This window comes from Ambystoma mexicanum, chromosome 9, assembly GCF_040938575.1.
Source record: "Ambystoma mexicanum isolate Mex_15411 chromosome 9, UKY_AmexF1_1, whole genome shotgun sequence".
NCBI classification, from domain to species: Eukaryota; Metazoa; Chordata; class Amphibia; order Caudata; family Ambystomatidae; genus Ambystoma; species Ambystoma mexicanum.
The window spans coordinates 588745270-588771464 of NC_090931.1; the positions used below are offsets into that span (position 1 = coordinate 588745270).

At 50.5% G+C, this 26195-nt stretch overlaps 1 protein-coding gene across 2 annotated transcripts in view; it reads right to left on the reverse strand.

The window, feature by feature from the left end:
* Positions 1-21983, reverse strand: part of LOC138488323 (transient receptor potential cation channel subfamily V member 1-like) — a 152237-nt gene extending 130254 nt beyond the window's left edge. The window contains exon 1 of one of the 2 annotated variants that reach the window (XM_069615210.1): positions 21755-21983. The gene's annotated coding sequence lies outside the window, so the exon portion shown is untranslated. Of the gene's footprint in view, positions 1-18929; positions 19018-21754 lie in introns of those variants that run through there. The other variant, XM_069615211.1, reaches the window with a different exon arrangement.
* Between the last annotated feature and the right edge of the window lie 4212 nt (positions 21984-26195).

Consider the following 26195-nt stretch of genomic DNA (forward strand, 5'->3'; position numbering starts at 1 on the left):
GCACTGTCCTGATGGATTGGCTCTACGAGAACTGCCCTGTTACTCGGGAGGATAGCTCAGTTGCAACATGCTTGCCTTGAAAGCAAGACGACACGGAGCAACACAGGTTCGATCCCCGGGTCCGTCCGCGCTTAGAAACCTCTGGGTATCAAGCGCGTTATAAATAACCAATCATATCATGTCAGACTTGACTTGGCTCTTTAAGCCAAGTCAAGTCTGGTATCACAGATTAGGAGGTGCAAGGGGGGCACTCTAAAGCATGGGCTTGAATTTGGAGGGCTCAGCAGGGAAGGGTGATATGTCCCCCTTGCCCATGCCAAGGTGCCCGCTATTTCAGGGTATCCATCTTCTGAAAGTCCGCCCTATCTCGAATTTTGGCACGCAAACTGTGCATTCAAACATTTGTCCCAATGCATGCTGGGGGATGTGCGCCATCAGATCTGTGCGCATGCCCAGGGGAAACACTGCACAGAGACGGTAAGTAATCCGATTAGAAGGAAGATTTCAATGATTACGGTAGAAGTGACTGGCAAGGATACTGCGCAATTGGCCTAAACGTGGCTGAGACTAAGCACGCGCTGTGATTATCGTTATTATGGTTTCAGTTTAAAAATAAATCAGGGACGCACTTGCGCCTCTTGCCCGTGAAGTACACGCGTTTGAGCTGGGTCCTTTGCAATGTACACGGCGTCGGCTGCAATTATAAGAAAATGCGGCGTGGTTGACAGCAACCGCTGCTGGTCATCACTTCAAAAAGTGAAAAACAGGATTAAGAGGCGCCTTCTTCTCAGCTAAGGGGGCTGGCGAGCCAAATCCCTTGTGGCCTGCACTCGCACTGACGAAAATGCAGCGTTCCTAAATGCGTCACGGGCCGCGCCACAGGTGTTGCGCAAAGTAACATGGCTTCACACTGCATAAGTGCAGTGATGGGAATGTGAGCTGTGGCGGGCTGCGCGAAGTGCGTGCAGGTGAGGTGCCAGCATAAAGGCGACGTGCTGACGTGAAGGTGAGGTGGGTTAGCAGAGGAGGCCGCGAACGCCTCACCAGAAGTAGGTGCGCGTTCCGACGCGCAGCCACGTGACACAGCTTATGAGGTCTTCAGCCCGCAGCAATAATAATATCTTTTTCTTATATGGCGCCACACACCCATGGGTCTCAGAGCACTGAAATAACAGGTGACATTTTTATCCCATAGAGTGTTAGTCAATGTATCGACCTTGGAAGCATGAAAAGCTGAGCTTTCCTTGCTGGGATTCGAACCTGCCACGGCAGGCTGCACACAGATATCAGGCGCAAGCACCTGGGCGTGGGGGTTGTTCATATCACTTTATAGTATTAGAACAAGTTCCTGTCTTCTCTTCGTTGGAGTCTTGGCTTGGGTCCTTGGGTGCTTGTCATATGGGAGAGCACCGCATTTTAAAAATTAAGGTGGCCTCAAAATATGTTTTTTTCCTATCATTGGCAATCACTGAAAACCACCCTGGAGTCCACAGACAACTCGACCTCGCTGTCTACACTCAGCGCACCCTGCAGGCGTTTCCAACTCCAGACCTTGAGGGCTGGATCCATGTCGGGTTTTCAGGATACTCCTCATTAATATTCAAGAAACACATTTGCATAGACTGGTTCTAAATGTATGCATATTTTTCCTCAAGAATATTAATGAGGGATATCCTGAAAACCCTTGAAGCAAGACGACACAGAGCAACACAGGTTTGATCCCCAGCTCCGCGCTTAGAAACATCTGGGTATTAAGCGCGTTATAAATAACCTATCATATCATAAAACCATATTTCACAACACAGTCTTATAAGACAATAATTGTGTCAAACTTCAATGAAGAAAAAAGGTTATTAGCTCCCTTTTCCCACTAAAGGACAGCTTTGCCCCACATGCCTCCCCTTTTTGCCTACAACCTCACAATCCTGGGCTAAATCACCACCATCTGATTAGGAGCTCATGTGCTGGTCTCTAAATATCCATGTGCATACAAAATAAATTTGAAACCCCCTCAGAATGTTTTTTATAGCGGCCAAAAAGCACCAGAAAAACTGTAGAGTGATTTAGGGCCTCCCCTGTACGGGGATGTCCTAAAAAAAAGCCTTAACAACCTGAATGCTCCTTCCACCTGGACCAAAATGGCTTCCTCAATGAGTGTCAGTCAGCCTTCCGCCAGTGCCAAGGGAGCAAAACCATCCTCTTGAACATTATGGAAGAGATTCTCATGGCCAGAGGCCAACGCCTAGATTGTGCCCAAATCCTTCTCAAGCCGTTGGCATCCTTCGATGTCATTGATCTCAAAACACCTCTCTACCAGCCGATGACTGGGCAGACAGGAGGAACAGAGCTGCCAAGGTGCGCATCTTTCTTCGCCAATCACACCCACCAGATGAAATAAGTATCCTATTTCTTGTCCTCGTCCACCATCACCTGCCGCATGCTCACAGGATTGACCGTGTCATCCGATCCTCTTCTGACAGCTTCATGGCATCTTTCGTGAAGATCTTGCGTTCTTTGGCTTTCCTCACTATTGCCCGAGCAGATTAAGGCATGGCGCACCATGGGCAGGGGAGCAATACGCTACGGACAAGAGTCAGGCGGTCTGAAACGACTTCGGTTGCGATTTGGTGCAGTTTAAAAGTAGAGTGACAGAACAAAACACACTCAACGAACAGAAATAAAGTTACCATGTATACACAGACCCTGCTAAAAACTCAACTCAAGAGGGGAGGAGCAGCGACCAGCAGTGGCACGCATTTCATGGATTGTTCCGTATAAATGGACGGGGAGCAATTGCCTCAGCACCATTGTCTCAAAAGCTGCAGTTCTGCCCCTGAGGACAATTGACCTCACCAACCTACCATAATCCTTGTCCGTGCTTGCATCGAGGAAGACCCTCCACTGGCCATCATGCTCAGTGCTGATGTTTCCTTGGATCTGATTTCTGCCGCTTCATTGCTTGTGTGTTTTCTGATCTCGCTTTCACAATTTCTCTGGAAGATCAGAATATCAACAATGTCGTTGTGGAGGCCGCTTGCCTTTTGCTTCTCCTCCGTTTTTACAGCATTGCTCTATCGCGTGAGTTTTCCTCTCGTGCAGAAGCACACCATCCCCACCTGACTTCCCTCCTCACCTTTGTCCAAAAATCAGGGGAGACGCGCAGAACCTCCATGTGCACCCCCGCCATGCACACTCTCCTTCTCTACTCACAGGCAATGCGTTCCTCATAAAACTCGCCTCCCCATCTCCCACCTAAACAGCGTATCCTTTGCCTTTCTCCCCATAACTCCCTCTTGACCCAGAACTGACGTGGATTATCGCTCCCCACAGATGTTCCCACATAGCACCTATTACCATCCTGCCATGTTTCTGCTGTCTTTGACCATGCAGCCTCTCTCGAAAGGACACTCCGGCAAGACACATTTTGCCTGAACTCAGCCCCAGCTTGTTCCGACCCAATTCCTCCCCTGCTCTCTGTGAAAACTGCAATAGTGTCGTACAATGGGATGCCAATCCACAAAGGGCCCAAAATCACATCTGATTTGAAAAATATCAAACCGCATTACTGCTGTCCGGATGTCCCAATTAAGGGACCGTTGGAATTCAAACCTCTCTTCTTGATACATAGCCTTAAAGTCTAGTATTGGTGCACACCTGGCTACCTCACCAAGCTAATGCTGCCTTACAAGTAGGACAGACGCCCACTGTAGGCGTCCAACCCACCCAGTGAGGTACAAGGCTGATGAAGGACGTTCCTTTAGACAAGGGGTCTGCAACCTGACGCACTCAGCATATTTTAGGTAAAACCCACGTTGGCCGTGGCTGATTTGATTGTGGCCGATTTGACCCAATTTAGGGAGTTTTTTTACCGCAAATATGTGTGGGGGTGGGTTTGGATTAATAAATAATCTATGGAGTGTTGGAGGGGCTGTGAGGGGTCCCTCCCACATATATTTGCAGTCAAAATGACCAAAAAAACAAAATTGTTCCAAATCGACCACAGGCAAATAAATGCGGTCAAACAACCCCAACCCATATTTTATACTACGACTCCCATGATCCCTTATCATTGATCCTGTTGACTGATGAGAGTTGTAGTCCAAAACATATGGAGAGGTCAGTCTCAGGAAGAATGGTCATAGGCAAGGGATCATGGGAGTCGTAGTATAAAAGGTTGCAGACATCCACTTTACACCAATGCTCTACTTAAAAGAACAGCTTCCCTTTACAACTTCACCTGGATGTTGACTTCCTCGTGTTCTGGAAAAGACTAATAATCCACCTAATCTGACTTCCAAGTAGACTGGATTCTATCCAGCTGCCACCCCCACACTGATTAGGATCTGTCCTGCCTTCCCTGTAACATTCTCCCTGCTTTCCCATTCATCATCATCAAAATAAGTTTATTCAGATAAAATCCATTAAACATTGTACACAAAATAGCAGCACTATGTCAACATTAAAATACAGTTCATGCAATAAATAACATATGCATGCATCGTATAAACTATACATTACTCCCACACTAAAAGGATCCCGTTCCTCGTGAAAGCGCTCGGCACCCAGAGAGAACTGAACGAAGCATGAGACATAAAGAACAAATCAAAACACACATGTACAAAAACAAATCCATGTCTGGACAGTAGGTCAGGCACAACCACTCTGTGTCATGGAACAGCCCAACTCTCTGGTGACACCAGGCAAAATGTGCACGTACTGTCTCTAACCCGTACTTCTGTCCTCAGAGATGTTGTGACTCCCGCTGGTCTACAAGATGGAGGTTTGCTGATAATGGTAAAGACTGGTCAAGGGGGGAATGAAAAGATCTAGTCCATCCTGATTGGAGGTGGATCTGGCCAATCCTGCAAGAGGGCTGTAGGTCCCCCTTATGTGAGCGCAATCACAGCACTAACTTGATCCCTGATGGATCAGATGCAACAAAGTCGCTCAAGGTTAAGGCTAAGCTTTTACAGGACTTTTGGGAAGTTTCTCTAAAGCTCACCTAAAGTAATTTCTGGTTTGTATGTTGTTTGTTGTACCTGTAGTGTGTTCTTTTTATTATAGCCTAGATAGTATGTAGATAGTAATTAGTTTCTGATGTTTTCAAAACAAATGTTCCCATGATATGTGGTGTGACTGCTTCCTACCAAATATCCAAAAATATCTGTGGTGAGGTGGGCGCGGCCATAAAAACAAAGGAGTGGTTGTGTCCGATTTTGGACTTTCCAACAGAAACAGACAAGCGGAGGAACACCACAATATGGGACAGCGGCAAGGCGGTAAATAAGCATTGGCATAGCTCATTGCTTTGGCTTTTGAAAAGGCATTGCATAGGTATTTGCTGGGCATACAACAATTGACAGCTATTGCCATCATACGCCAACACACTTCCATAAGTGGGCCGTTTCCTCACACAACATGGCCTGTATTGCTAACACACATCTGCTAATGCCAACAAAACTGTCTAGGTGCTCACACATTATCAGGTTTTTCCATCAGAAGATGGTACTCAGACAGTTGCCAGGGATTGCCATCCAATGGCCAAGTACCCAAGTACCCACATCCCTTCACAAAGTAGATCAGAAGACTATCACCTTTATAGTTGTTAAGATTAAGCTGTGAGATTATTAATCAGGTTTTATGGATTAATTATCCTGAATTATGTCCATCTTGATATGTTCTGGGATGGAGTCGGCGGGATGTCTATGTTGTGTTTGGAGATGTCAATGTATTGCCTTATCGTGCCTATGTTGTCTGTGAGGAAGCCATTCATGGTGTTTTATTTGTCGGGGGCTTGTAGTATTGCAGGATCTGGTAGAGGGTTGATCCAATGTTTCATACCTTGGAAGATTGCTCTGGGTTTGTTGAATGCTTCCATGATTGTTGTGGTACAGTAGTTTGCTTTGGCTGTGGTGATGAGTGTCCTGCATGCTGACTCCAAGGCAATGACGTCTTCATATTGGTGGGATTTTCTCCAGAAGGTTTCTGCGGATGACACGTTTGCTATCAATGAGTCATGTTTGTACCAAAGTGTGGACTGCTTATGTTTGTTAAGATAAACTTTCAGGGATGCATGGGTGTTGGTAGCCTCAGTGCCCTGACCTGGCTGTTGACACTCTCCATGGGGTTAGATGTGATGGCTAAGGTGTAGAATGTCACTTCCAGAGTATCAATGTAGACATTCTTGAAAGAGCAGTGTGGTGTCTTGGTCAGTTTAGATTAACCCCGAGGGAAGAGAGGCGCTTGGTGGAGCAGAATGGGTATTGCTACGTGGTTTGTCTAGTCCAAAGGTTGGAGGGGAAAACAGGATGCCTGAGAAGTGATGAATAGCAGGTAGAGTGGGTTGCCTCTGTTGTGGGTTGGCTCTGTGACAGATTCCTTGATGTCCATTGTGTCAAGCAGTTTAAGTAAGGTCTTCTGCCGGATTTGCCTAGTGGCTTGGGTCCCGGGCAGTTGAGGTCTCTGAGGAAGATGTTAGTTGTGTTGTTGAAGGATGCTGTTTTGATTAAGCTTGTGATTTTGTCAAGAAAAGCTTTGTTGGTTTGAGGTGGTTAGTAGATCAGGTGGAAAGCAGCTCTCTGAGCATGGGTGAGTGGTAAGTGGCAAATGAGGAGTTCCATGGATGCGGGTGTGGTGTGCTCCTGGTGGGTTCATGTCCATGCAGTCTTGTGGCTAATAGTAAGCCGTCTGCCAGTTTTCCCTTTGCAGTCCTTGTGTTTGATGCTGTAACTTGTGAGGATGAAGACACAGGATGGATGTGGAGGTGGGGGTAAGCCCTATTAATGGATAAAGAGTGCATCTATGTTGTGTCTAGTGATGAGGTCAGCAATGCCAGCTGCATGTAGTACTGCAGAATGTGCGTTGATGAGCGTGAGGTTTCATTTTTGTTTTGGAGGTGGCGAGAGGTGGTAATAAGAGGGATGTGGGTGAAGGTCTGTGGGTTGGAAGTGCAATGAAGCAGGGTGCAGGCTGAATGTTAGTGTGCGTCCTGGTGAGGGTGGGGATGGGAAGGAGTGGGGTGTGATGGGCTGGCTTACCTGGGATGCGTGAAGAAGGGATTCAGGACCTTACCAGGCCTTTCCAGGGCCTAACAGGAATTGACATTTTCTCATCTGCCCTTTGCTCCAGACACCCGGGCTAGAGACACCCTGTGATCTAGGAGTTAAGAAGGGCAAGAAACAGGCAGGGCTAAAAAAAAAAGAAAAGAGTGCTAAAAAGGTCCCCATATTATCAGCAGGGATTATCAGCTGGATCAGGCAGCGTTCATGTGACGTCTAGCCACTTGCAACAGCTGACCAACTACTAAAGGAAAGAGGGTGGGAGGCAACTCGGGGAGGGAATGGAAGAAGTGGTGCTAAGAAAAAGAGTGCCAAAAAGGGTTTCGAAAGATTAGCATCCTGGCTCGAAATTGAGGGGAGCTGGGAACTATTTAGCTCCTGCTTGTAGCCTTGAAGAGCCTAGTTAGCTTGGCACCAATTGCTAAAAGGATCTACGTTTGGCTCCACAGGCCAACAGATGCCAAACACACACACCTATTGTCAATTGGTACAATCTATAAATAAGCTTTAGGACACATCTATATAACATTTAAAGCATACTGAATCATACAAAATAAGCAAAATGTTAAGTTTGCATCTTATGTCGAAGTTAGATTTGCAGAACGCTATGTACTAGCTCCTGGCTCCTCAGTGGTAGCTCCTGCTTACTGGTTAATTCCGGATGCCCACTAGCTGCTTTTTGCTCCTGCTTATTTAATCTTAATTTTTATCCTTGAGCAATGATTAGTAGTTGAGGCAGCGGGCACGTGACCTAGATCCACTTGCACTAACTGACCAACTGTGTCTAAGGTACCTGACTTGGTGACAGATTTCCTGATTGTTTGGGGGTGTGGGTCACAACTGTCTCCGGGGATAGCTTTATTGAGCACCCCATTAAAGGTCAATGAACAGGACTTGCACTAGCCTTTGCTTGCAGCATGTGTGTGTGTGCGCACATGTTTGGTAGGAGGGACAGATAACCATGGAGAAAAGCTCTTCCAGCACAAAATGGTGGAAACAAGTGAGAGCCTTGTACAGCGATGTTCTGACTGGACCCCTATGCCGGGTCAGTGCAGAATCTGACCAGATAACTCTGGAACACCTCGGTTTTCTGAGGCTTTGACAGGAATACAAAGCCTGGCCGAAAGGTTGGAATCCTGTCAAGTTTGAAAGAGGCAGCCCCAAGTGTATGTGTTGCCACCTAACGTTTGAATTGATGCCCCCTCGCCATTGGAGACTGAAATGATCTCTCATGCCCTAATTCCCTTTAACTACTGATGGTCTGCTATATTGCTTTGTTTCATTCCCTAGGATGCGTCTCAGAAGACAGAAAAGGAAGTCTTTATCGCCCACAGACCATCTAGAAGCACGGACGGTGTGCAGTCCTATCCTAGATCCTTGTGGCAGAGGAGCTCTACCAGAAATTGAAACTTCCAGCTCTTGAACTCAGAAAGGAACTGTGGCAGAGTCTTGTCCTGCTTTATAATCTCTCTGTCCTCCGAAGCCCTGCCGTGGCCTGGATAGGAAACTGAGAAAATGAGGTGAGGCGTTGTTAGGGGTGGGTTGAGGGGGCTATAGCCCCGGGTCTTTTGGTTGTAACCCCAGATAGAAGCTCAGGGGCTACAACCAAAAGGCTAGCTGGCCCTGAGTCCCGACAGTCCTGACATTAGCATAGCCCCGGATCTGTTCCAGACCTAGCAACACCCCTGCCTGGGAGCATTAGGCCAAGTAGACCCTTCTGACAGTGGTTGTTGGAGACGGCTCCATGGGTAGGAATCATTGCAGAAGAAAGTATCCATTCAGTTGGGGCAAGAACGGGAGGATAATATATAAAGAGTCCTGAACTGCAGGGCAATGCTGATGTGCTTGATTCCGGACATGAGGAAGTGATATATCTCATGATGTAGAATCTTATAAACTAATAGATTTGGTGCCGAAGAGGAGTGAGCGGATGCATTCCATGTCTTCACATGAGGAGGACAAGAACATTTAGGAGTAGGCAGGCATGGATAACAGTGAAAGAAAGCAGGTCTTTTGGGAATAAGTGACATCCTCTGTTTAGAATAAATAATGCATGCGTGGAATGAACTTAGAGACTCAAGCCATAGCAGGACCTGAGCCTCAGTACGCTCTCCATGAGCTCCACATACCTATGTCAGCAGAGGTACCATCAAGCAAGGCTTCCAGATTTAATCCTCCAATTGTTCAATATTGTTTTATATCATAGATCATTGCACCTACTAACCTGTGACACGGCCATGGGAGCCAACTTTGTGAAAATTAAGTAAACATGTTTAAGCGCCTCTTACATTATTTTCATGGTCCAATAGCAATCCCATTTGCAATAACCTTGTTTGGTGGTGCCACTTTGTAGATCACATCTGTTTTCATCTTGCAAGGTAGTATCTATGAACTCCCCAATCCTTTTAACTACCTAAATAATATAGATTAATATTTTGATTTTACTTTAAGCACTGGTCAATCGTCTAGGAGAAACCTCCCTGCTAGGGTAGCGGGTGCCTGTTGGCGGTATCAAAATGATATGACACAGACACGCCACATCCCTTTGTTGGTTGTTGCCAACAGCCCTGATGCTGCACACTTATCCTTGGCATCAACAACATCCACTCCCTCTCCTGTGATTAGGAAACGAACATCCACTCAGAAGCATGGACACGGTGGAGGCGGGGACAACTGTAGAGTTCCCAAAGCAACATGGCGTCGGGTGGACAGTTTCCAGGCAGTAAAGTCGACATTCCACACTGTGAGGTTGGTATCAAATGATGCAATTCTACTTGGCTCTTAACTGGTTGTTTATGAGTCTTAAATCCAATGCAGTTATTCCTCGCAGGAGCTTCAGATTAGCCACCAATCAGGGGTGATGCACTATTTATATGTGTTCTCAAATGTAAAAGGAAACATGTGAGCAAGGGGTCAGTATGCGTCCCCTTCTGCTCTCACGCTGTAGGTGTTCTGCAAAAAAATTATGCATTTAGTGTCAAAATGGCTTCTGCTGGCCTTGCTGTGCCTTGAGATGTTATGACAGGGGTCAGCAACCTGAGGCTCCCCAGATGTTTTGGACTGTTACTCCCATGATCCCTCACCATTGACTATGCCAGCTAGGGCTGACGGGGGTTGTAGTCCAAAACATCTGGAGAGACAAAGGTTGTAGAGCCCTGGGCTATGATGTGGGAGCATGGCCTTATTCGGTCTGCCTGTTTACATTATTGCTTCATGTTCCACTTAGGAGATTGCTCAGGATCAACCTTGAACATAAGGCCCTTTGTGTAGCGTGTCATGCAGTGGATGGGAAGCAGAGTAACTGTTACACCAAATAACAGAACCAACTCGGGAAGATGGCAAATTGTCTTCTGTTTTATTATCAATTGTCTAAAACAGGTAGTTACAACGGGCATCAACGGACATCGCACAAGCACCCTCAAAGCATTTAATACAAAATCATACTTTTATAACAAAAATTGATCATATGTGATGTCATACTACGTGGCAAATAAGAAAAACCTATGACGGGGGAATATCTAAGTATACTTTCTATAAGAGGTTGGGTTGTGATAGGATATCTGCTGTCAGGTGGACAACTTAAGCCTGCTTCTAGTGCAGTGGTATTCAAACTGTGGGTCGCGACCCCCTAGGGGTCCGCGGGTGCATCCCAGGGGGGCCCTGAGAGCTCAGCATGAAAACATTTTTTTTTTTTTTTTTTTTTTTTTTTAGATTGGAAGAAATGGGCTGGGGTGGCCCACATGGGCGGGCTGAAGCATGAAACTGTCTCGGGCAACAATGAAAAAGTGGCCCACAGTTGTAAATGGATATTCATTCCTTTAGTCACAGACTGGGCCTCATTACTACTATGGCGGACCAGTAACAACGGTGCTGGTAAGCTACCGGCACCGTTGCTACCGTTCCGCCATAGTAAGAGTTGTGCTCGTGGGTGCTTGACAGCCCCCGCCAGGTCTGACCTCAGCTCGTCTGATGCACCGGCACCGTTATTAACGGTGCCGGTGCATCCGAGCTCCCCCTTCCCATTTGAGCCATATGGGGCTCAAATGGGAATGGGGATCTACCGGCACCTTCGAAAGGGCAATTATCATGTCCGCCTAACTCGGCATGACCTAGTAATTGCCCATTCGCGGGTGCCAGACCCGGATGCAACTCCAGTGGCAGCCGTGCCGGTTTTACCGGCACAGCTACCACCAGAGTAATTATGAGGCCCACTGTTTCAATAGTACCCAAAGGGGTGCTTTGTGTTAAATTGTGATATGGTCAACATTACTAACTGCATAGTGGCCCCTCACCCATTATGGAGGAGCTAAGGAGCCAGCCCAGTGAAACGGTGAGCACTCCCTCAGCTGCTTTATCCAGCTAATGGAGTGCTCCTGGGCTGGCTGAACTGTCAAAGGGAAACACTGTTTCCCTTTGACAGTTCAGTTTAGTTCCCCAGCCGCACATGCTCACTGAGCCATGCAAGTGCTGGGGCGTTTTGCTTCGCCAGCATTGCATAGCTCATTGGAAATGCTGGCTGGGGCACTGCATGTCTGTATGTCCGAGGGGGAGCTCCTGCGCCTCCTCGCACATACGGACAGAGCAGCTGGAGCAGCACCCACACACAGGCCAATGCAGAAGGTACGTTTATGTTCATTGTTTTTATTTAAACATGTGTATGGATGCGTTATGAGTGAGTGTATGGTGATGGATGCTCATGTGAATGATAGAGTGATTGCTGTATGAATGTGCAGCGCCTTGCATATACACATAATCATGTTCATTGTGTTAGGACCAGTGGGGCCCAGGGGACAGGGATGGTATCTTTTTACCGGACATCTATCATTCAAAACCCTCTGCCTTGTCCACAAGGCTTTCTGGGGCCTCGGTCCAAAATACCTTCAGCTATTCCTCCGCAAATACCTCCCCTCTCGAGCTCTTCACTCCTCTACCTCCAACTCCCTCAGGGTCAGTCGTTTATCAAAGAAACGAGCTGGGGGTAGATCTCCGTCTTCGGCTGGGGCCTCCCTCTGGAACAGCGCCCTGCCACTCTAAAACTTGAGGAGAACCATCTTTCTTCCTGCACTTATCAGACCTACCCTGTCTGCTGCCTTAAACGTAGCACTTGCAAATTGCTGGCTGCACTACCACTGTTTGTTGCCTTTATTATTTATTTATTGTTATTTATCTGTTTCTCCTCTGCTTCGCACTTTCCACTTCTCCCCCCTTCCATGCACTTTTCCCCTCACACTTGCGCGTTCTCAATGTCACTGGGCCTAGTAAGATCGCTGTTTTATTCTCCTCTGTTCCCCTCCCTTGCCTTGTCACGCTCTGAAACACTTGTGTACGAGCGCGATAGAAATAAATATCAATGCCTGCCCCCTGGACTCCCAGCAACAATTGCAAACTGTTTGGCTATTTACCCATTTTTTGTTAAAAGTATGCTCTACAATGCAACATTTTAACCTATTATTTAAAAAAAATTCACAGGGGGAAACGCCCCCCGAACCTCCCCTTAATGCCCCTCCACTTAAAAAAGATTCACCAGCCGCCACTGGCCCTCAGACTGTGTTGGGAACGGGATGGGGGAACCGAGGGACTATGGTGGGAGCACAATGGGCGGGAACCATGGGATAGTGATGGGAGCAGAGTGGGGAGAGCCCTGGGTGTGTGATGGGGTGGGGAGAGACCAGCGACTGGGTAGGAGTGGGATGAGGGAGCCCAGCGACTTTGATGGGAGCAGGTGACGGCGCGCAATATATACTGTCCATTTGGCATTTCTGGGGGGTCCCGACCTGCCCAAATTTTGCTCAGGGGGGCCCTGGCCAAAAAAGTTTGAAGACCACTGTTCTAGTGCAAGTCATCTTCAACACTTATTAAGTACATGGTATATCATTGGGTTTCAAACTATAAGGCCCATAGTTATATGGCCTTCTACAATTGGTTGGCACGCTCGTGCCAGTCTGGCACATTTGACTCACTGGCAGCACGTAAGCTCATACCCAGGTGCTAGGAGGTGGGCATGACTTTGCTTCCCTTCCTAATTAGCCCAACGTCTCTCATCACCCATGCCTTCTGCCATGAAGACTGTCTTTGAACTTGACCTTGCAGAGTACCCATGCCTCTGGGAATATAAGGGAGTGTGAACACGCTATCGTTTTGCTGGAACTCCATGCTTAGCTTCAATATTCATCCTTGTCTCACGTGGCAAGATACCATACTTTGATTTTGCAGCATTTAATTGTCTTAAATGAATAAAACCTGGCACTCTGGGTGTTCTTTGCACCTTAACAAGAGATGATTCAGCATCTCACGTTCACCACCTTCAAGAATAGATAAACGGCCTTGGCTTGCTTCAACTTTGATACCAGGCCAGACAGCTTCACCATTCAACTCCGCGAATTTAGCTAATTCTTTGCTGCAACACAGGTCTTGATCCTTCTCTATCCGTGAGTTTAAGTTTACTAAAGTTGTGACATCAATGTCCAGACACTATACAATGGCAGCTCTGTCTGCATTCTATTCGCTACGTATAGCCAGCTTCTATGATCACTTAATCTACTTGTGTTTCTGCATCTGTACAGTTATTAAACACACTTGCATTTTCTGCAGTGCTCTTCACATGTACAATCTTCCTTTTACCTATGAGCATTTACTCGATTCTTTATTTTGTCCTCAGTTTCTTAAAAGGCCTATGCATCTCCCTCAGCCAGTCTTCTCTGTGCGTCACGCTCGCTTCTTGTGATGTTGCCAGCTCTTTTTTCTCTCATGTTCATATTCTCCATTAGATTGTCTCTTTGAGGATGCATCAAATATGGTTTTCTCAGTGGGTATCTTTTCTCGAAGATTCGCAGCGGAATGGTCACACCTGCTGGTGTCAAGCATGGCACAGTTTCAGGCTTCCAGCATACAGGTAGTAGGGGGGCGGGACTTCCTGCAGAAGCATTCGGCTGCTCCTCGACCTTTTGCCAGGGAAGTGCAGAGTCTCCCAAGAACCCTGCTACCTGCAGGATATATAATATCCCAACAGCGCTAGGGGCAGCTTGGCTCTTGAAGCATCTCCCAGGTTTCGTTATGTTCTGAGTGGGGACAGGACTTTGGTGGCCCATAATACAAAGGCCTCTGTCAAAATCGTGTGCATTCAGGCAAAATAACCTCAAGAGAACATGGCCAATCAGATGGATTTCCCACTGAAGTCATCATCCGACACAAAGATTTCCCTGCGAGGGACACAAACTGCAGCTCTCTTTGTCCTTAATGCTCCCTTCCTAAGAGTGGACGCAAGTTATTCGATATTTCGCTGCAATATCGCGGACCCCTCTCTCTCTCGCGTGGGGAAAATGCGCCAATATCGCTCCGGCTGTGGAAATCCCAGCCTTATTTCTGCAGGCTATTTCATTTGCTCACCACCGAGTCCACACTCTGCTGTCTCAATCGCTCTCCAGAGTCTCTCGTTCTATCCTTTCTCAGCCCCCCTCGCGCTGTCTCCATGTCTTTATAGTGTATCACTGAGTCCAGCATCATGTGTACCACTTGATGGAAGTTCAGATTTAGACTCTCTCCCTCTCTCCCAATCCCATCTGCCCATCCCACCTCCCCATCCCACCTCCCCATCGCGCCTCTTCATGGCACACCTTCCCTGTTCCTCCACTTTCCTCCCTTCAAAAACCCTTCACTCTCACCTTTCCCTCACTCCCCATCTCCTCCCAACAACCCACCCTGATATCACACACCCCATCGCTCTCCATTCACATTGCTCCCTCCCCATTGCTCCACTTTCCTCCCTCCCAATATCCTTCACTCATCTTTCTCACGCTCCCCATCTCTTCCCACCTACCCCTCCTGATCTCCCAGTCCCCATTGCCCTCCATTCACATCGCTCCCTCCCCATTGCTCTACTTTCCTCCCTCCCAATCTCATTCACTCTCATCTTTCTCACGCTCCCCATCTCCTCCCACCTACCCCTCCTGATCTCCCACTGCCCATCGCTCTCCAGTCACATCGCTATCTCATTGATCCACTTTCCTCCCTCCCAATCTCCTTCACTCTCATCTTTCTCATGCTCCCCATCTCCTCCCACCTACCCAGCCTGATATCACACACCCCATCGCTCTCCATTAACATTGTTCCCTCCCCATTGCTCCACTTTCCTCCCTCCCAATCTCTTTCACTCTCATTTTTCTCACGCTCCCCATCTCGTCCCACCTACCCCTCCTGATCTCCCAGTCCCCATTGCCCTCCATTCACATCGCTCCCTCCCCATTGCTCCACTTTCCTCCCTCCCAATCTCCTTCACTCTCATCTTTCTCACGCTCCCCATCTCCTCCCACCTACCCCTCCTGATCTCCCACTGCCCATCGCTCTCCAGTCACATCGCTATCCCATTGCTCCACTTTCCTCCCTCCCAATCTCATTCACTCTCATCTTTCTCACGCTCCCCATCTCGTCCCACCTACCCCTCCTGATCTCCCACCCCCCCTTATCTCTCTTACCTATCGGACTGGGACAAGAAATAGGCCTGGTCACCCAAAAAAAAGTGTCCCACCCCTCGCCTCAAAAAAGTGGCCCACCCCTTGCCTCACGACCCTTGACCTCTGATGACATCACCGGAAGTTATGTCATTTGACCCCACCCCAAAGTGACATCCCAGGAAGCGATGAAACACGACCTTTCACCCCTTGACAAAACAGGAAGTGGCATCAAATCGCATTGTTCCTAAGTACACTAAATTACTGTGAATCCAAGCAGACGTCCAAGGCCAAATTATATATTTTATTGGATAGCACTTACGCTTTTATATAACAAATATGCATACAATATCACCCACCCTGGGTTGGTACTCATTTATCGACCTAAGAAGGATGAAAGGCTTTTTGGAGACAAAAAAATTTTGGAAAAAAAAACGTTTTTTTTCTATTTTTTTTTTCCAAACCGGCCCAGGCATGGCCAGAAACCGGCCTCCATTCTCCAGGGACGATTTCTACACTTTTCCCTCTTTACTCTCTCTCTCTCTCTTATCACTTTTATTCTGCAGTCTCCTTCTCCCTGGCGCTTCCTGTCCTACGACACCGTGTAGCCCCCTCACGATCTCCCCGACCCCTCCCTTAGTGTTTCTCACTCTTCCGGTCTTTCACATTCCCCTTGCAGTCCACCCCATTCCTCTCCGTCCTAACATCTCTCCAAACCCTGTGCCTTTCACCCTCCCCACCCACCCCGCCTCCATTGCCTTTCACTCTCCCCACCCATCCCGCCTCCATTGCCTTTCACCCTCCCCACACCTTCCCACCTTTCCCTCCCCTCTCCTCCATTGCCTTTCACCCTCCCCACGCCTTCCCACCTCTCTCCCCATCCCACCTCCATTGCATTTCACCCTCCCCACCCACCCCGCCTCCATTGCCTTTCACCCTCCCCACCCACCCCGCCTCCATTGCCTTTCACCCTCCCCACCCGCCCCTCCTCCATTGCCTTTCACCCTCCCCACCCACCCCTCCTCCATTGCCTTTCACCCTCCCCACCCACCCCGCCTCCATTGCCTTTCACGCTCCCCACACCTTCCCAACTTTCCCTCCGCCCCGCCTCCATTGCCTTTCACCCTCCCCACGCCTTCCCACCTCTCTCCCCATCCCGCCTCCATTGCTTTTCGCCCTCCTCATGCCTTCCCACCTCTCTCCCCATCCTGCCTCCATTGCCTTTCACCCTCCCCACACCTTTCCACCTCTCTCTGCATCCCGCCTCCATTACCTTTCACCCTCCCCGCACTTTTCCACCTCTCTCCCCATCCTGCCTCCTTTTGACTTTTTCCCTCCCCACGCCTTCCCACCTCTCCCCATCCTGCCACCATTTCCTTTCACCCGCCCCACCCATCCCCCTTCATTGCTTTTCGCCCTCCCCCGCCTTCCCACCTCTCTCCCCATCCTGCCTACATTGCCTTTCACCTTCCCTACGCCTTCCCACCTCTCCCTCCATGCTGCCTCCTTTGACTTTTGCCATCCCCACGCCTTTCCACCTCTCTCTGCATCCCACCTCCATTACCTTTCACCCTCCCCACACCTACCCACCCCTCTCCCTATCCCGCCTCAATTGATTTTCACCCTCCCCATGCCTTCCCGCCTCCCACACAATCCTGCCTCTATTGCCTTTCACCCTCCCCACACCATCCCACCTCCCTCCCCATCCCGCCTCCATTGCCTTTCACCCTCCCCACGCCTTTCCATCTCTCTCTGCATCCCACCTCATTACCTTTCACCCTTCCCACCTCTCTCCCCATACTGCATTCATTGCCTTTCACCCTCCCCATGCCTTCCCACTTCCCTCCCCATCCTGCCTTCATTGCCTTTCACCCTCTCATGCCTTCCCACCTCTCTCCCCATGCTGCATTCATTGCCTTTGACCCTCCCCATGCCTTCCCACCTCTCTCCCCATCCCACCTCCATTGCCTTTCACTCTACTCACGCCTTCCCACCTCTCTCCCTATCCCACCTCCATTGCATTTCACCCTCCCCACCCATCCCGCCTCCATTGACTTTCACCCTCCCCACGCCTTTCCACCTCTCTCCCCATCCCACCTCCATTGCCTTTCACTCTCCCCACATCTTCCCACCTCTCTCCCCATCCTGCCTTCATTGCCTTTCACCCATTCTGCCTTCATTGCCTTTCACCCTCCCCATGCCTTGCCCTCCATATTGTGCCCTCTCCCCCACAGCTCTCCCAGTCCTAATATCCCTCCCACCATATCACATGCATGCCTTAAATCTCGCCATCCGCATCCATTGTCCTGGGAGGATAGCTCAGCGGCAACGTGCTCGCCTTTAAGCAAGACCACACAAAGCAACACAGGTTCGATCCCCGTATCAGCGCTTAAAAACTTCTGGGTATTTAAGCGCGTTATATATACGCAACTAAGAAAAAAATAACAATTACTCAACTAAAAAAAAAAACAATTCCTGTAACAGCGCCTCGATGCCCGCGGGCTGCGCGAGCGCTCTAAAAATGCAAAATAAATAAATGCTCCACCCGCACCATCACTCATCCACCGCACCTTTCCCTCCCAAGGGCCCATCCAGCTTATCTCCCTCTCTCGTTTTCTCCATCCATCTTCGACTCCCCTCTTGCCCGTTCTGTCCATCAACCTCTTTTCCTCATCTCTCTCTGCTCTCTCTCTGCCCTCACATTCCTCACTCCTCAAACATCTTCTCTCCTCGTCTCCCCTGCGTGACCCTCCCTGTTCCTGCATCGCCCCTGTGCTCTTCTTCCCGTTGCTGTACCAGTCTCTGCCCACCTGTGCCCCTCAGAATGGTCGTTTCTCCTCCCGAGACCCTCTGTCCCCTTTTCTCCTTCCTTGGTGCTAGGGGCACTCTCTCCGTTTTTCACGTTTAGTTTCCATGCCTCCTTTTCCCCAACCCGTCACTTTTTGACCATCCTTTCATCCCTTCCCTCAATCGTTTTTGTGATCCCTCGCATGCTCCCCATCCCCGTATCTCCCTCGGACCCCGCCCCCCCCCCATTCAAGCCTATTTGCAATGATGTCACCGGATGATTCTGTGGCACCCTCTGAGGGGAGACGCCGGGTCACGGCTCCGCACCCCCTCCCACCCGCTTCATTCACTCCTCCCTTTCCCCCCATGTTTTTTTCAGCTCCCCTCCTTTCTCTTGCCCCCTCTGCCCCCCTTTTCACACTTTCTTTCACCTCACCCGCTCTCTTTAGCCCTCACTGCCCCATTTGCCCAGCACATTCATTCCACATTAAAATGGACCTCCTGCGGGCGGCAGAGCGCCCCTCGCTCCCTGCCTTCCCCACTGCCCCTCCTCGCCCGTCCCGCATGTACACCCTTATCTTTTATCTCGCACCCTGACGTCATGCCTCCCCCTCCCAACTCCTCTTCCCCGCCATACCTCCGTGTACCACACCCTCGCCCACCGCCTCGATGGACTTTCCTGCTTTCCTAGGGGGCTCGTCTCACTTTTGCAAACCCCTGTCCAGCTCTTCACTAGCCCTCCGTCGCCTCTCCCTCCACCGCCCTTCCTCTCTCTCTATGGCTGTCTCTCAGGGCTTAGCCTCTTTCTCTCTCTGCCATTCTTGCTGTCTCGCTCTCCCATTCTCTCACTATCTGCACCTAGCCTTCCGTCACTTCTCTCTCTCACACACACTCCAATCTCTATATCGGCCCCTCTTTATTTTCTCTTTATGTCTCTTCACTCCTTGGCGTGTTCTCACTCCCTCTCTCACGGTCTCTCTCTCTCTCTCTCTCTGCCCATCTTTCTCTTTTTCTCTCTCTCCCTCTGTCTCTCTCTCATTCCCTCCCTCTCTAATTCTGTCTCTCTGTCTCTCTGTCTCTCTCTCTCCCCCTCTCTGCCTCTCTCTCTCCCTCTCTCTCTCTCTCTCTCTCTCTCCCCCTTCTGTCTCTCGGCATCTCTCTCTGTCTCTCTCCCACTGTGTCTCTATCTCCCATCTGTCTCTCTGCATCGCTCTCTCTCTCTGTCTCTCCTTCTCTCTGCCTCTCTCCCTCTCTCACACACTGCCTCTCTCTGTGTCTCTTCCCCTCTGTCTCTCTCTCTCTCCCCCCTCTGTCTCTCTCTCTCTGCATCTCTCTCTGTCTCTCTATCACTCTGTATCTCTCCCTCGCTGCCTCTCCCCCTCTGTCTCTCTCTCTCTCCCTCTGTCTCTTTCTCTCTGCATTTCTCTCTGTCTGCCTCTCCCTCTCTCCCTCTCTGCCTCACTCTCTCTGTCTCTCCCTCTCTGCCTCCCTCTCTCCTGTCTCTCTATCTCTGCCTCCCTCTCTCCTTCTGTCTCTCCCTCTCTCCTTCTGTCTCTCCCTCTCTCCTTCTGTCTCTCTCTCGCCCTCTGTCTCTTTGCATTTCTCTCTGTCTGCCTCTCCCTCTCTGCCTCCCTCTCTCCTTCTGTCTCTCCCTCTCTGCCCCCCCTCTCTCTCTCTCTCTCTCTCTCTCTTTCCCTCTGTCTCTCTCTCTCCCCCCTCGGTCTCTTTCTCTCTGCATTTCTCTCTGTCTGTCTGTCTCTCTCTCTCCCTCTCTGGCTCCCTCTCTCCTTCTGTCTCTCCCTCTCTCTGTCTCTTTCTCTCTGCCTCCCTCTCTCCCTCTCTCTCTCTGCCTCCCTCTCTCCTTCTGTCTCTCCCTCTCTGCCTCCCTCTCTCCCTCCCTCTCTGCCTCCCTCTCTCCTTCTGTCTCTCCCTCTCTCTGTCTCTCTCTCTCTGCCTCCCTCTCTCCTTCTGTCTCTCCCTCTCTCTGTCTCCTTTGCAGGGAGTGGGTGATGTGCAGGTGATCCGCGAGTGAAAGCACAGAGCGCGCTCCCCCTCCCCTTAGTTTCTTCCTCTCTGCCTCTCCCCCTCTGTCTTTCTCTCTCCCTCTCTGCCTCTCTCCCTTGGTCTCTCTCTCCCCCCTCTGTCTCTTTCTCTCTGCCTCCCTCTCTGCCTCCCTCTCCCTCTCTCTGCCTCCCTCTCTCCTTCTGTCTCTCCCTCTCCCTCTCTCCTTTGCAGGGAGCGGGTGATGTGCAGATGATCCGCGAGTGAAAGCACGGAGCGCGCGCTCCCCCTCCCCGTAGTTTCTTCCTCTCGGCTTCGGCCACTTGTTGGCGCGCGCTCTGTCTGCGCGGACCCTCTCAGTGCACGCAGTAAGCGGGGGGCTGCTCCTCCCCTCCCCCGACGCCCGCGCAAGAAGGCTGGTCTGTGAATAGCGCCACCCGCAGTATGAAGAGCACCCTCGCTGCGTATCTGCGCAGTACCCGAGCCTGCGCCTGGAAGCCACGACCACCGGCGCGCAAAGTAGGCGCATCCATACACCGCTAGGATCCTAGAAAACAGCACAGGTCCTCTGAGGGACGGACCTCCGAGACGAGCTCTCACGCGCCCCCTTGCACTGCAGCCCCCAGCACCCCTCCAACAATGCCCCCACACAGCGTCCGCGGATAAAGGGAGCCTTGTTCTGCCTTCCTGCCAGCACCCTATAAATAGTGCGCCCGCATCCCGTGCGCACCCCAGAGTGGCCACATGACGCTCGCTCCCACCATGACGGCCCGGACACTCACTCTACCCCGCCCGGGTCCACTCACTGAGGCACAAACTCACCCAGTGAAATGCTCGCGGACACCCTCACCGATTCTCGCAGTCACTCACCAACACGCTCCCTCACTCGGGCGTGTCTCTCACTCACTCGCCAACTCTCCATCGTTCACTTTTACCCTCACTCGCCAACTCACACTCCCGCAAGCAGCCTCACTCGCGTAGCAGCAAATTCGCACGCTCACATCCACTCACTCGGGTACCCTCCTCATTCAGTCACTCAGGGACCCTCCTCATTCAGTCACTCAGGGACCCTCCTCATACACTCATTCTATCGCCCAGTCTAAATCAGTGAGGTGTCCGTGTCTTGGTCCCTTCTTGTCGTGTCACAATGTTATCCCACTCGAGGGACCTTTCGAAAAATTACAAAATAGTGCATTAGAACCTCGCCAGCTCGTCAGAGCGCAATGTCTGTCTACGCAGTTCGTGGACGATTCTCTCATAAGAGCCCCGTGTATTCAGTCCTGGGCGTGATTCCTTCCACAGCACAAAACCTAAAACGAAATAAAACGAAGGAAAGACGTTTCTGGCTTATTTGGAGCGCACCTGCTCCTGACTAGAAATTCTAAAGGGCATTAAAGTGTCATAAACGTGTGTGGGGAGGGCGGGGGGATAACGCGGGTTTTATGAAACGTGCCCTCTTACCTGTAACCCCCAAAGCCCCCACCCCAGAGGGTTTCCAAAGAGCCCCCCTGAGGGCGAGTCAGTGGGAGGTCGAAACGGCGTCCGAGGTGGGCAAAGTTGGCGGGAAGTCCGGCTGCCGCAGCCCAGGGCGGTGGGTCGTGTGCGCTGAGGGCGAAGTTCGCAAAAATAACTGGCGGTAGAGAGTAGCGGAGAGCAGTTGCCGCTGCCTCAGACCCAGGGAGTTGTGTGTGAGTGGGGGAGGCTGTAGGGAAAGAGATGTGCGCACACAGGAACGCCTCAGCACGCCCGTGCCTGCTGTATGGCCAGTCAGCTCAGACCCCGAGAATTACACGCCTGCTTATCTTGTGGGTCTGCCCAGCCCTGAGTGCAATCGCGTCGTCCCTGAGGGTCTCCCGAACCCCTGTGTCTTTACACCCCCACCCCTCCTCATACGACTGCACTCTCCGTGCGCTTCCTTTTTTCTGTCCAGCTACCGACAGTTGAGTGCGCGAGCCCCCATTTCTCTGTCCATAGAAGTTGACAGTCTGAGGAGCCCTGGGGAGACCTCGTTCCTCAGCGCCTGGCAATGCACTGTGCTGAGCCCCTTGTCTTCAATGCTAAGAGCGCAGCGCGCCCTGCCGCTGCGCCTCAGCTACTGAGAGTGTCACCCGTCTACTGCGAGAGAGCCAGACTGTGCTGTCGTCTGGGACCTGCAGGTTCCCTCAGCTGGGAGGGATAGTGTGTGTGTGTGTGTGAGAGAGAGAGAGAGAGAGAGAGAGAGAGAGAAAAAGAGAGAGAGAAAAAGAGAGAGAGAGAAACATATGATGAGCGCGTGTCTCTGCAACTGAGAGTGCAGAGTGTTCCAACCCCTTTAATTCCACAGGTCGTGTTTTCCCGGGACTGCCCCTTTGCGTCGGCCTCTGAGACTGTGCCCCCTTGCTCAGGCCGTGCCCCGACAGTGTAGGTCCAGCAGGGCACAGCCTTCAGAGAGCCAGTGTCTCCGTCCATGAGAGTGTCCACTGTGTGTGACACCAGTGTCCGAGCCCTGGAGAGTGCTTCATGAACGCATACTTTGTTTCTTTCTCTGAGGCGCTGGGAGCGCAGTGTCCCTGCCCCTTTCACTGGTAGTTCAGGGTGCCTTTAATGTCTCAGAACCGGAGAGTGTCCGGTGCCGGGCCCTATGTCTCTCTCTGGTGAGATCCCTCCCTTGCCCCTAGGAGTACACATGGCCGCATGTCTCGGCCTGAGAGTGCCCATCGCTCTTTGTATGGGTTCTTGAGAGTGCCTGGGGCCCGCAGGTCTCTCTAATTGGGCCTGGCACTCTCGTGCCTAAGCCACTGACTGTTTGGCTAGACCCTATGAGGATTCCGTTTCACCTGATTCGCAAAATCAGCATTATTTTTCCACCGCCACCGAAATTCGGCCCGGTTTCGCACGCTGTGTGGTGTTTCGTTCCCATGTTAGTTTCATGTCGCACGACGAGAAAAACTTTGCACTCTGCGTATTCACTGGGATTTCCCCATTTAAAAACACTTTGTGAATCAGGGCCCATCTCTGCCAAGCTGCTGCGTAAATCTTGCCAGCCTGACCCTGTGGCCGCGGCCAGTCCTGTCTCTATGGTAGTGGGTCCACAAACTGTCGGGCTGGACCCCATGGGGGAGTGGGAGTTGCGAATAATGTCCAGGGCGTGGCAAAGCTCTTCAAAATGGAGTACAACTTTTAATAGAAAATATAACCAGATATGGTATCTGGGGCGGTGGGGTGGGGCAGCAGCAATATTTTTACAGAAGGGGGCTCAACAACTATATTTCTACTGAAGGGGGGGCCTCAGCATATAAAAGTTTGAATACCACTGTTCTATGGTCAGCCCCAAAGCCAGGTCCCTCGTCCCGCCGATCCCCTGAAATTGTACAGTGCCATCGTGTGCATCGTGGTGAGATGCAGAGATAGCTGGTAGCCCCCTTCAACTCTGCTCCAATAGGGGTTTCTCCGGCAGCAGATCTGTGCTGGGAATTTGCTGTCTCCCTGCTATTTATTATCTCCTCTGCCGCTGACCCTCTCAGCCGGTCCACAGTCTGCTTCATGCATTCTCTTCAGACGAGCAAACACGCGTGTCAAAAGAGACAGCCACTTCTTAACGCAAGCAGCCTAACCACAGCGTGCACTAAAAGGGAGAACTCAGGATGCGTGCTCCAGGCAGCTGTGGTGGGGGAGGGAATTTTAGTGCGGATGCCACAGACCTCAGGAGACTCCTTCTTAGAACGCCACAGCCACTCACCCAAACACACAGAAACACACAGAAACACACCCCCACACAAACCTCCACACTCACAGAGAAGCGATCACGCACAAAAGGGGCACGGCAGCCACCTACAGAAACTCCCACAGATCTCTACTCACACGCACATCCTCTATGTTATGTCTTTCAACACCTGAAAAGGAGTGTGGGAGCCCCTCTACCGAGAACGAACATGGGTCAAATACTATGTTTATACTGCATCCATCACCACCGTCGTGGTCTTTCAGCACCTGAAAAGGAGTGTGGGAGCCCCTCTACCGAGAACGAACATGGGTCAAATACTCTGTTTATACTGCATCCATCACCACCGTAGTGGTCTTTCAGCACCTGAAAAGGAGCTTGGGAGCCCCTCTACTGAGAACGAACATTTATATGGAATTTGTTCCACCCGGAAGGGTCTACAACCACGTTTTAGCTCGCTGAACCCTTCACTGAGGAGAAATATCCATTTGCATATCAGTCTGGTCCCACTCACTTGGGCAGTCCAGTACCGAAATGCTAGGCAATTCTCCTCTGAACAAGAGTACCAACAGCAACCCCAGACACATGTTTCGGCCTAGTCAGGCCTCATCAGTGAGGTGAAACTGAGCCTCTCAAAGACACAATGTGGATTGGTCAGTGTTACTTAGGGTGAAACCCCAAGTTTTACAAAATTGAAAAGGTGTGTGGGAGCCTCTCTACTGAGAACGAACATGGGCTAAATACCCTGTTCCATGCAATGTCTTCTGGTCAGCACCTGACCTTGTCCGAGAAGTGGTGTACTATGACTCTGCCAGGGGGCTGGTCTGTGGATATAAAAGTAGAAGGGTTGGGGGTGAGGAGGTGATAGCAAAGGGGAATTAGCCGGTAGACAAGGAATTTGTTGGGGGGAAACACATGACGTGGTGAGGGATCCTGGTTGTTTTAACAGCAATGTGTGTTTCTTAACTGTGATTAGTTACTGGTAAGAGTGAGGGAACGTTTCATGAACGAATGAACAGTGATGGCAGTATCCAGACCAGAGGGTAACTGGCGCTCCGTGTTGTTGGCATGTGGTTGCGTGATGGTCTTGAGGTGTGTGTGGAAGTGGGCCTTAGTATTGCGGAACCTTTCACCACCACCTTAGCTGGTAAGAAACACGCCTTGTAACAAGGGAGAGGGTTGGGTGGGTCAAGCCAGCTGGCAGAGGTGTCGGCACCAAGATTTGGACCTGTGCAGATGAATGCATGGGAGAAACAAGAGGGAGGTGATAATGCAGGGGAGGTTTAATGCAAGACAATGAAGCAGAGTCCAAAAATACTATGCTCCTAAGCGGCGCAGGCTCAAGGCGCGCTCAGAGGGTGCGGCTGCACATGGACGCCCCCATAGCGCAGCAAATGAAGGGCGCATTGCCTCCAGCCCAGTGCCATGTCAACAGCACCCATCACAGCGTGGTTCTTTGATAGGCGCTGTTTACACGACACTGAGCTGGAGGAAAGGCGCCCCTAAAGACATTTTACAAGAACAGCAGGGGGCTCAGTCATGTTGTTCGGCTGATACTTGCTCTAGTATCAACGGAACAACAGAACTGAGCCCCCCGCTGTTCTACATCGGGGGTGGGGGGTGGGTGGGGCGCACACATCTCTCACAGGGCGTTGGCTGACCTGGGGACAGGGCTGTTCCTAAGCTGTGGGATAGGTATAACTCACCATTCACCATAACTTTAAGGTGGCTAAACTCTATAGATGATTGAAATGTACACTCTGCCTAGTTACTTAATAATTTAATCTCTCCCTCTCTCTCGCCCTCTCTCTCTCTCTCTCTTTCTCTCTCTCCCTCTTCTTCCCTCTCTCTCTTTCTCTCTCTCTTTCTCTCTCTCTTTCTCTCTCTCTCTCTCCTTTTCTCTCTCTTTCTCTTTCTCTCTCGTTCTCTCTCTCTTTCTCTCTCTCTTCTCTCTCTCTTCTCTCTTTCTCTCTCTTTCTCTCTCTCTCTCTCTCTCTCTTTCTCTCTCTCTCTCTTTCTCTCTCTCTCTCTCTCTCTCTCTCTCTCTTTCTCTCTCTCTGGCTCTCTTTCTCTTTCTCTCTCTCTCTCTCTCTCTCTCTCTCTCTCTCTTTCTGTCTCTGTCCCTCTCTCTCTCTATCTCTCTCTCTCTCTCTTTCTATCTCGCTCTCTCTCTCTTTCTGTCTCTCTCGCTCTCTCTCTCTA